We start from the raw sequence: 12,221 nt of genomic DNA, 5'->3' as shown, positions 1-12,221 counted from the left end.
AGGGCTGCCACTTACCTGCTTTGGGCTTGTGGCATAGTAACCTCTGTAGAGTGAGGAGAACAGCAGCTAACGAGCGCCGTAAAAACGTTCACTGTTACGAATGGGCACTTTGCTAACGCTGCCCACGACGGACAGAGCCACCTCAGCCATTTCCTGGCGCAGCAAGGGGATGCCGTGTATCAGCTCTATGCTACACTACAAACTATTTCCTCTTTATACCCATTGCGCCTCCACAGACTTTTCCTAAGAGCCCTCGCTGGTGACATGAATCCCCACAACTTGGCTCTGCAGTCGCTCACTGGAAAACGAGGAATGGGAAGAGACGCAAAGCTCTGCTCTCTGGAGACGCAGCCCATTTCCTCTCTCCCCCCCCTCCTATCTGGTCCATGCGAACAAGCCCCGAGTGGGAAAGACCCTTCGGAAGGGGCCAGCCGCCTTTCATTGAGAAGATGCCTCTTCCCGTTGGAAAATACAAGCATTGTGTGAAAATATTTTAATATATTCATGCACATTCCGATAGCTAGCCGGAGCGAGTGGGTCCCGGCACAGCTCCCCTCCCTGCCTTCCAAATGATTTTCACAGGCACCGATGCACTGGGAAGGCCACCTGTTTTCTCGCATGCCCGCTAGTATGTAAATGGTGGGAATATGCAGCCCAAGCGCTGCCGTTTTATTGTGCTGCCGAAAGATTTTACTAATTACTCGCCGAAACTCCAAAGCAGCGCGCCTGCTTTTTACAAAGCGAGAGAGCGGGGACGGGGGGAGGGGAAAGGGGAAACCCTAAAGGGAAAGAGGGGGAGGGGGGGGAAGAAAGGGATGCATTTCAAAGTTTCTCCAGCAATTGGAGTGGGGGGAAGAAAAGCTGGGCCCAATGTGAAATCATAGAGGTCAAAGGTGGGTCTCCCTCCCTTGTGAGAAAGTGGTGAATCAGGACGGTTTATCAAACGATCATCTTCTTTTGAAACTGGGAGGCAGTGGCTGGGACAATTCTGCAGATGTGCTTGATGAGTTAGGGACAAAACTGGGCCGCCTCCTCCCCCCACCCTCCTTTAAGGTCTCCCATCGGGGGTTGCTTCTCCCTCCACTGCCTCCAGGACCCTCCCCTCCCTTCTTCAGTGGTCAGCTGAGACCCCCACCCACTGATTGCCTTTGTGTTCTCGGCCTTTGGACACACTGACAGGGCCCTTTATGAGACCCCAATCAAGACCCCCATGTCACAGGTACCTAGTAGAGATACCAGACCCTTTCAAATGAGGAACAACAAGGAAAATATGCTGGCCCATTGTCCCCGAGCGGCATTAAGGGAGATGAAAGGGGCTGGCTGCTCCCTCTCCACAGACCGCCTGCCAATCATCCCTAGTTATTAAGGTCACGATGTGGAAATTCTTTTGACCTGCACCTAATCAAAGATGCACCAAGCCTTTCGAAACAATGTGGGGGGAGGTGGAAGCACTGGGGGGCAGGGAACAGGGGCAGGCATTTCCCCCCTCTACTCCCGTAAATACAGTGGCTCTTTCAAAAAAAAAATATATATATATATATATATTCTAACAGGAGTTCCACCCCAACCACACTTGCGCTGGTGTGGCCCAGGAGTGGCTCTGCTGAACTCAAAAGACTTACGCTGGCATAAACAAGAACAAAGTCAGAGCCCACAAGGGTTAAACCAAAGTGCCAAGGGACCAGTGTAAGGACGGACGCAGGAGTCTAGATTCCGAGCACTGAAGACCCAAATCCTGCAAGGCGCTGGGCATCCCCCATGCCCAAGGACCTGATTAGCTTTCACTGACCTAGCACTTTGCAGTGGGGCTCAGCACGAGGTGAGATGGAGCCCTGAATAGGTATAACTGGCTAAACAACAACGGTCTCTGGCTGGAGGCCTCAAGGAAGGAGAGGACGGGGTTATGGTGGTACAGGCTGCAATGGGATAAATATCAGGAAACCTTTCTGAATGATGAGAGCTATCAATTCGGTAGAATCGTCGCCCAAGGGATGTGATGGAAGCCCCGTCACTGGAGTCCTCTATTAGACTGAATGAAGCCCCTGAGTATGCAGTCGGAAACAATCACGAACTGGCAGAACGTGGGACTGTGAATTCCAGGCCTGGATGCACAGACTAACAGGTCTGTTCCAGCCCTCAGCTCTACAGTTCTTAGTATCGATGACAATAAAATCATCTACATTTAAGAGCTGTGTTACTCAGACAGTACTTGGCAATATACCACATGCACTGAACACTAGGCTGTGCCACTGCTGGTCTCACAAGTAACCAGGTCATACAGGTAACTTCAATCCAGTCCACTTCGAGTGCTTGACATGTTCACAGAAATTGCCAGCCCGGATCAGAGCAGGGGTAAGACAGGTTAAAAAACAAACCCGAAATGGACAATTACAGCGGTTCCTGGCTTCTGGGGAAAGCTTCTTGGAGTAGATGATTTTGTATCTTGACAACGTCCCTCGAACAGGTTTTGTGCTGCAAGTCACAGTGTTGAATGAACCCCACCGTGCTAGCAAGTGAGACTCTCTACCCTTGAAGATCTTGCTTTCACGTTGCATTTTTTAGCTCTGTGCCACTCAATCCTTCTCTCCCATGCATGGAACCCTATCCCAAGCCATCGCTCTCCCCCCATTCAGGTCCCACCTCAAGACCCTCTTCTGTCACAACAGCTACAAGAAATCAGTCAAGTATCTATTTTCAATCATTCATCCCAATAAAGCCATGAGCCTCCCACCACCCCAAACGCTTTTTACTTGTATGCTGGGTCACTTTCCCCCACCCTGTGCCTGCTTTTAGCCTGAACTAGTCTTCAGTGGGCAGTACACAAAGGAGAACAGTCTACTACTGCTGCCAGCTAATGGGGTGGGGGAAAGAAGAGAAGGGGAAGAAGGAGTTGCAATACAAGATCTTAGGGCACCAACTGTACCTTCTTATGCACTTGTAGAACCAAAGACGTGCAAGGTGGGGTACCCTATTACAAGTAATTACTATCAAATTCTAAGCCTTATAGTTCTGAAGCTGTGATCTCTGGAGAGCTGGCAGGCTGCACAGCGCTGTCCCCATTCCCAGCTGCTGCCACAAGTCTCCTCGGAGCGGGGACCGAGCAGAAGTCAGCCGAGCTGCCTCTCTCATTAAGTGGCCACCAGCGCACAAAGAGGAGAGGACACAGGAATCCCAAACAGGGATTGGAACCAGCACTGGGAGTGCAGCTGCTACCCGACCAGCCAGAGAGGAGAACCATGCTGCATGTGCTGGGCTGACAAGGAGGAGAACCAGACTGCAGGGAAGCACGTGCAGGGCAGGGGGAGAGACCAGAGCTGCTGGGAAAGGAAGGGGGAATGAAGCGCAAAAGCAGACAGCATGAGTGGTGGTTTCAGAAAGGATGCAACACTTCCCTGATATCACCCAGCAATTGCTGAAGCTGCTGCAGGGACGCTGCCCATTCACACACAGGGCAGCGAATGGGCAGGGTGGCGTCCATGAGACATGGCTCACACCGTGACGGAGGTTGGAGGAGCCCTTGCAGCAGAGATGAGTTCAGTGCCTGAACCAGGTCTTCACGGAGCTGTACCCTACTGGCCATAAGCTCCAGCTCTGCATGCCCCTTGCCCCAGATGAATCACAGACAAGGGGAGTATTAGTGGTGGTCCTCCAACTCCATCTCCCAAGCACATGCACCAAGCAAGCTGGCAGCTCTCACCTGCTTTTACTGCAAGCCACTGCGCTGTATGCAAGGGCATCCGATCCGGTCACCTGGAACTGCAGGCTGAGAACTCACAGAACACGGGTTTCCCTAGCCACCCTGCCATGTCAACACTGCCCACTTACAGATGGCACTTGGTGTGGCAGAGACAACCCAGGGGAGGGGAAGGTCTGATGGTCACCCAGACGCTCCTAAAGATCAGCATTTTAGATGCCCAGAGAGGACCTGTTACTACGCTGGAAAGTCATTGACTGGGCAGTCATTTACAGCAGCCAAATCGCCTGCTTCAGTGACAATCAACTCGTGTGCCACAGCCACGCTGTACAGCCTCGCGGCACACGCACACACACACGCGCACACACACTCCGGAACAGCACAGAACACAAAGGTGGAGTCCCAGAGGACCCCCAATAACTCTTCCCTTCACAGCCTGCCCCCACCACAACACCCCGCGTGGCTACCACCACCAGCAGAACACAGACCTGCCTCCAGCTCCACTGGATTTTTATTTTTTACAAAGGAGACCAAGATGCTAATTAAGGACATTGCAGCGTGACTTCCCACCTGGAGGCGAGAACTCACATCCTCCATACGGCTCCCCAGGACTTGCTGGGGAAGAGAGCACTGGGAGTTGAACCTGGTTTCAGGCATTTGCACCTGGGGCTCTCACACAGCAGCAGAGGGGAGGGGAACAGACAACACACTCTTTAATTGTAGGAGCGAAACCCGCATCCTGCTGCTCATCTACCTTTGCAGGTCTGTCTCGGATTCTCTTTGAACCTCTGGCGCAGCTTGTCAGGTCGCTGCCCTCCCCAGAGGAAGATCAGAAAACACAGCAATGATTACTGTTGTACACTCACTCGGCTTGCAAGCAAGAGAGATAGCAGCCTTGCATGTGTCAGGCCATGAAAGGGCTGCGACTCTGAAGCCGCCTGAAAAACAAACCCTTAATTTAAATGTTAATGAAAGTGCTGTAGAGACATCAGAGGCTCCGTTTCTCTGCAAGAAGCAGAATCGCCAGTACTAGAATTTATGGCCCCCCTCACCTCCTTCTCTGCTTCATCAGCCAGAGAAGTTGGGGGGGGGAAAACAACTAATTTTAACATTAACTCCACACTTCCACCCTGGGATGCAATTGCTAAATTATCTGTCGGCAGGACACTGATCAAAGGTGGAAAAACAAAGGCACGATGTACGGCCATGCAAAAGTAAATAGCCGCCAAGCTCCAGGAAAATTACCGTCTCTCCCCCTGCAAGTCTGAAAAAAGAAGACAAAGATCACAAATTGGAAATAGAAACTGGAAGACACAGGACTGCCAGACCCCTGGACTGTAATCAGTGTGACCCGAGAAAATGAGACAGTTGCATTTTCTCCTTTCTGGTACTACTTTGTATGTTGTGCAGCAAAGATACTTCCCCCCCAGCTCTCAGAAACAGACTTCCCCCTTAAGCACCAAGGAAGAAACAAAAATACCCTCAATATAACACGCAACTACACTGAATTAGAAATGGAGGCATTGGACAAATTCAGCTACCCGCTTGATACAGTGAAACCCACCCAAAACAGACACCTGATGTACTAATCTCTGCAACAGTTGTAGTAGTAAATATTATCGGAGCACCCAAAGGCTGCAACTGGTAGAACTTCGGCAGCTACAGGAAGGATGGCAGGAGGGAGCTATGAATTAAAAAGGTAAGGAAGGTAGCAAAATGCATAAGCAGGCATCTGTAGGTGTGTGCGTGTTTGGAGGAAAGAGGAGAGGGAACTCATAAGTATGTGTGTTCACTCAAGTGGAGAAAGCAAAATAGGGAATCAATATCACACACTAATTAAGAAAATGGAACCAAACCCTAAGCTATTCCTTCCAACATAAGGTGAGCAGGGTCAGAGAACAGAGATGTGGGTTGGAGAGCACCATTTTCGCCCCTGAAGGGAGAAGCAGAGAGAGAAAACTAGCTGACAGACCTCCTGCACTTTATTCTTAGGTAAAGAAAAGCAATGGGCAAGGTTCTTCTCCATCACAACTCTGTCAAAAGAGCATCGTGGCGCTCCATGTTCACTGCCTCATGGACTCCAGCGCAAATCAGCGCCATTCGTTAGATGTTTTACGAACTGCCAACTCTGCAAAGCCAACCAGGGATCTGACAGTCAAGTGGGGTTCTTCCTGCAGGCTAAATTCTCCTCTCAGTTCCATCAGTGCAACCACACTGCGTTCTGCCGGGTTACACCTGTGCAGCCAAGAGCACCGTTTCCTGCACTGCAAACTCTGCTAGCAATTCTAATGATGGTGCATGAGCCAGCCTAAACTCCAGCTCCCTCCCCTGCCACCATTTTGGCTCTGCTGGGTGAGCAGTAGGAAACCGTGACCAAAAAATATTACCGAAGGCAGCAGATCTGATTCTGATACACACAGAGAGAAATCTGCTGAGAAAGATGGTGCCATTTTTCCAGAGTCACTAGTCACAGGAGAATGCACCGTACGAGCAGTTCCTCAGCTGTTGGGAATCGTCAGAATAGCTCCATTGATTTACACCACGTTAATTGAGAAGCTTTGGGATACCAAAAGAATAGATCATTTCAGACAAGCTTCCAGCTGAGATGGAGTCAAGTAGGATTAATAGATCCAAGCAAAAATTAAATGACGAATAAATTAAGGAGCTATTAGCCAGGTGCCCAAACGTAAACAGCACCATAGAAATATGCCAGTACAAGGAGTAAACTTTAGAAGCACTTGGTTATAGCTGAATGGCCTTTGGGAAGTCAGGAGAGAGCGTCATTGCACATGTTTGGCTCTGGGGCGCACGTGCGTATCCATCCATCCAACCCTGACACAAACTTAACAGTGTATCGGACAGAGATGGCAGAGCTGTCACACCATTCAAGTCACAAAGGGCCTACTGCTGCATCTCCCCTTACCTCAGCTCAGAGCTCACCTCGGTAAGAAACACACACGCACATCGGCTACAGATTTCCAATACATGTACATTACACAACTCCTCCACTTAATCAGCTCGGCCCAAACTTCTGCCCTTTCCCTTTGGTTTCCTGTTTCCTGCTTTGGACCATCAACCCTTGCAGGAGAAACACAGGATCCAGAACACAGGTCTTGGCAGGTAAATTCAAAGAACGACCATCCAGCTGTTTTGTCTTTACATTTAGTCAGTCGTTCATGTCTTGCTAGGCTTTGCCATGGTTCCAGCGCTCTCTGATCCCACTGATTAATTAGAATCATATGCCGTACAAACCATATGAATGGGTTTTAATTTTATGCAAAGCTTTTCAGTTTCCCTTTATATTCAGGGAAGCTTTTCCTGTCATTCCATACATATATATTTTGTGGAGAGAAAGAGATGGCATTTAAAAAAAAAAACAAAAAACTTGTCAGCCAGATTTTTCCTTACAAGATTAATAAGCTACACATTATGGCCCTGATTGTGATATCCAAACGTGGGCAAAATTCCTACCTCTAGCGAGTTGTTCAGAATCAGACTATTTTACCCCACAGAAATTCTGCCAGGCACCCATTACAAGTCATTCACAATTATTCCAAGTAATGTGAAGTTTAAATAAAAAAATCTGAAAGAAAGTGTTTCACACTCCAGAATCACTGCTGCAGCCTTAGGTATGTGTCTGACTTCTCTTTGGGATGCACATTTACCCCAGTGCAGCATGAGGACAGGTGCTATCAGGCAGCCAGAATTTTAAACAAGGGTGATCAACTCCACCCAAAGTTTTACACCTGCCTTAGCCTGCAAGCACAGAATCGCACCTGATGCATCGGAGGCATTTTTTGAAAATTCACCTGTACCAGTGTAATCATTCGTGTGCTTGTTAAGTGCCAGCATGCTTGGAGGAGGACAACAGAGGACAGTTCTCCCTGGCCCGAACTGTTTAAAATCTAGAAGGCAAACACTGAAGGAAAGGAAGGAGTTGGTTTGGATAAAAGGGGATTTGAAACCTAGTACTTCTTAGAAAATAAGTGCCAAAGGATTTCTGAATCACTGAGAATAAAAGTTGAATTCTTTTCAGAGTCCACTACCTCTTTTTTCAGTTTACAAGTCTCTCCGTCATAAAAAAAGTACTGAGCTGCAGTCAGGCTCTCCTCAAGAAAGGTGCATTTAGACAGCATGACACACACTGCAAACCCTGTGTTTCTGAAGCCATAAATGCCAGGCACTGACACCCGGTTTTCTCCATAAACTTAGCCCCAAATCAAGTGGTGCACAGTGATCGCTTCTCTTTTCTGGCCTCCCTCACCTCTGGGAGACATGAAGCATGAAGGTGCAGCTGTTCCACTGGAAACCCTAGAGGCTTGGATTCACTTTGCAGATTTGAATCGGTCCATTTCATGCAGACTTGGACTGGTCTCCAAACACAAATAAGTCACCACAGTAAGCAGCGATAAATGAAAAACGTAACACGCACATTACAGAGTTCAAAAGGCAAATGAATTTGCAGTAAGTTACGAGCGGCTAGGGAAAGGGGTTTAGAGTGGAAGCACCTTTGCAACCTTAACTGCAGTGTTAGCTATCGTAGTGGAGAGCCAGCTTTTGGGAGCCCTCAAAGCTGCAGTCCAGTGGGGCTCCCACCTTATGGGACACCCCCAAATTCTTCCCCAAAGTCCCAAAGTCGCCACATTACTGTGCGATCTACTGCTCTCAGGGCACTGATCAGCAGAGACGCTGGCTGTACTGAATGCAAGAGGAGAGATTGTGCAGAGAAGGTGAGGGAGAGGAGACCGAAGGTGATGGGATGCAATTCCTTTACCCCACATAACTTTGTTAGGGGGCCCCACAATTGTGAAGCTGGTCTTACCACTAGAATGTGTGTATCGCATGACAACCAGGAAGCCACACAGCTGAACATATAGTTCCATGTGCATCAAAAAGAAGCGGGTTACTCAAATAGTGAGATCAAAGTTTGACACCCCCTCTCCCAACAGAACAGGTGCAAAACTTTTGTGGGGAGGAGTCCCCGTAAACTGAATGCAGTTAATAGGGGCCTGATTTAGTAAAAAGCACTAGAAATGACATACTACAGGTGTTGTACAGGCTCACTCTATCACACGGGGACAACCTGCTAAAGACAGGATGCCTATATTCCCCTGTAATGTCTCTTTAAACAAACACTAATTGCTGGAATGATTGTTTTGTTTCTGGTATTTATATGGCAAGGGTCTGGGAACTGGTTCAGACTTCCTCAATAAATACATTTATTTATTTATTTTTTAAAAGGTGCTTAATTGATATCCCTGAAGACCAAAGTCCTCTTCACCCACCGAACAGATCTAGGCCAGGCAGCACTAGCATAATGTACCCCACAATGTGCAGCAAGCGTGCCTCACCCCGGTTCTGGGAGGACCCTCTTCAGGCCCAGGCAGGCGAGGAAACCTCCATAGTCCATTTAATCTTCGCTGCTGAAGTTGCCAACAAGAGGGCCAGGAGGTGCCAACTGGGATAGTGGGGTGTGGACCTCCATTCGCCGGTAAGTTCTTAGAAGCCCACCCCACACGCGCTTCAGGCAGGCCACCTGCTTGCCACCAGAAGGCTAGAACTTCCAATCGCCACTTGCTGAGGATGGATCTGAATTGCTGTCCTAGAAGGGAGTTCAGCCTTTTCACCTCACGCTCAATGACACAGGGAAGACGTTATGAGGAGCAAAGTGCAGCAGTGAGACACAGAGGCCAATCACACCATCGCCTGGAGAATCTGCTTTTCGTTGCCACTTCCTATTTACTCTAAGAATGGTGCTTTTCAGGCCATTTCCCCAGCTCCAGGTGCTAGCGCATTCCAAATCGAGGGTCTACTCCAGCTCCCTGGGACAATTCGCGTGAGCAGCACCAGCAGGGTTTAGACACTTGTAACAGTCCCTTGCTCCCCACAGGTGGGACTAACTTTCTGCCCGATCCAGTTCCACTTAAGGACACTACTTTCCATACAGGGCTCATCAGAGGCCACTCACCTCCTCCGTACAGCACCACTACCGACCGCACACACTGAAGCTACCGTACAGGGAGGGAGCTCTGTTTTGACTCCCAAGGAAGTTATGATTCTAGGAAGTTCCAAACTAGCTTCTCAGCAGAAGACGTAGAACCCCCGAATACCCTTTATCAGATCACGTGCCGTTCTCCTAGGGAGCAAAGAAAACTCATTGCTGCGGAGAACTCAGACGTAAAGAAACACTTTGATACACTGCGGCACTCACCTGGTCACTCTAGCTTTCCTCATTCTGAGTGGGCTGCACTGTTGAGCAGTCAGGACCCAAAGTTCAGATTTGTATTTTTTTAACTACAGAAAAAGAGTGGGTGCATTTACGAATTGCAATGGCAGGGAAATGACTAAGTGAGATATGTCCAGATAATCCCGGCAACTGACCTGCACCCCACGCTGCAGAGGAAGCTGAAAAACCCCTGAGGTCACTGACAAGCCGACCTGGGGGGGGGTGCCTTCCTGATCCCACACAGGGTGATAAGCTAGACCCTGACCATGGGAGCAACAACCAGCCAGGAAAGCACATGGACAAGAGAATGCTCAGGGACACCCTGTCCAGCAGCCCATCTCCAGCTGTGACCATCTCTGATGCTTCAGAGGCAGGAGACCACAAGAACTAGGCCAGAGAAAAGCAAGATGGGAAACTGAAGTGCTGACTGATGGTGGTTATTAAAGAATCCATGGTGCTTTTCCAAATGGTTGGGGTTTTAACTCCTGTGTCCTGGCCAACTTCCAGCTTAAGAAACTGGATTCTGTCTGAATTCCCTGGCAGTTTCAAGCTGATTTGGTGGCGTTCTTTGCTTCCTGTCCTAGCTGATGTGCACTCTTGCTTTGCGTGGTTAAAAAGCTTCTGTGTTCCACCATAGAAGGGCCTGGCTGCACTTCAGTGCCAGCTGCCAGACACAGAGAGCCAGATTCTGATCTTGCATTGGTTGCACACTGGGGTAGCTGCTGACTTCTATGGAGGAGCTCCTGATTTCACTCAGTGTGGGAGAGGGGAGAATCGGGCAAAGAACGTGCAGTACCTGGGATGAAATGGAAGGTGCCAGTGATGATATGTTTAAAACAACTCCCCTGGCTGACGAACGGTACTACCCAAGTTCTATCTTGAGTCCTCTCTGCCCTCTTCAGCTCAACAATGCAGACTCTTTAGACCAGGTGTTCTGGGCGTGTAAAGCAGGGAAGTACAGGATCCCACCGGCTCAGGCAGGGACAAGCCCCACAATAGCTGGCCTGGCTAGAGATCAGAGACAATTTTGGATACATGCTCGTTAAACAGCGAACAATAAGTTTATTAGTGAAAATCCATCTCCCCTGCCCCTTGGCCCCTGCTCCTGCTCCCCCACTCCCGTACCCTCCTGCCTGCCCCTGCTCTGATCCCCTCTCTCTTCTAGGATGGCAGCGATTTGTTCTTAAAAGCGACAGGTTTATAGGTTAGCCGACACCTTCACTCTGTGGAATTTTAATTAACTTCTCCCATCGTCAATGTGTTAAGGAGCGGGGTTTCCATTATGCGGGGTCAGCAGTGTGTTTCGGGCCCTGCTATATCAGCCGTCAAATTGAAGAATTAATGACGTGGCTAATCGGCTCTAATTCTTAAAAAAAAAAAAAAATGGAGGGGCAGCGGGATTCGCGGTCTCATGAAACGAGCGAGTGATCTGAGCCCACTCGTTTGTGGGGTAGCTGCTCTGCAGCCGCCCATTTGTCACCCAGCGGGGGGAGAAAGACGCTAGGTAAATATTGTGACAGAGAGTGTGCACGAGTGTGCGCGCCGGCGAGAGGAGACAGTGTCCTGACAAGAGGCCAGCTCCACAGGTCATCACTTAGGAGAATAAAGCAGCCTGCTGCATAGCTCTTCCCAGCCACTGCAGAAGGACCAACAGATGCCATCTGAAGGGAAAACCACCCAGGCCCCTGCCAAGAGATTGGAGGCTAACACGGGTGCCTTGGTCACCACTGATATGACTGTGGATGGCTCAGAGAGCAGCCTGCACACACAGGCACTCAAAGCGTCATGGAACTAGGCACAGGTGAAGCTCACTTGGGCACGAGGTTCAGCTCCATCACCCCCCCAAGACACACCCCACGTAAAATGGATGGGGTGCTGCAAAACTGGCTTGGAAACCTAATGAGGACAAGTTCTCACGGGAAATTCCTGGCATTGGGCTGTCCTAAAATTCATCCCATTGAAACTCAGGGATGGCAGAGCCCAACGGAGCATCGCAGGGTGCAGTGTCCATTGCGATGGGGACACCGGGAACACATGGGATAGAGCTCAGTGCACAATACGGTCCACGGTCTGCAGAGTAATTTGGGATCATTTAGGTCTATAGACACCATCCGGGCATTCTTAGCAGCTCTATCTGGTCGCTCCCGGGGACAGGAAAGGAGACATGTCTCCTGCAGGAGGGACGACGTCAAGGCCAACTCAACAGCACATACACGTGGCCGTTCACTGCCAGTCCAATTTGAAGATTTACTGGACACAGGTTCAGTTTCTCAGTTTCTCATCAGTTCACCTTCTCTGAAA

General features: G+C 49.5%; 1 protein-coding gene across 2 annotated transcripts in view; it reads right to left on the bottom strand.

Moving 5' to 3' along the window:
* FBXW4 (F-box and WD repeat domain containing 4) overlaps nucleotides 1–12,221 on the bottom strand; it is an 87,983-nt gene that overhangs the window by 50,106 nt on the left and 25,656 nt on the right. The gene's annotated exons all lie outside the window — the stretch shown is intronic.

Source organism: Mauremys reevesii, linkage group 7 (assembly GCF_016161935.1).
Source record: "Mauremys reevesii isolate NIE-2019 linkage group 7, ASM1616193v1, whole genome shotgun sequence".
Taxonomy (NCBI): domain Eukaryota; kingdom Metazoa; phylum Chordata; order Testudines; family Geoemydidae; genus Mauremys; species Mauremys reevesii.
Note: the sequence above shows the minus strand (reverse complement) of the source record. Positions and strands in the feature narration are given on the sequence as shown.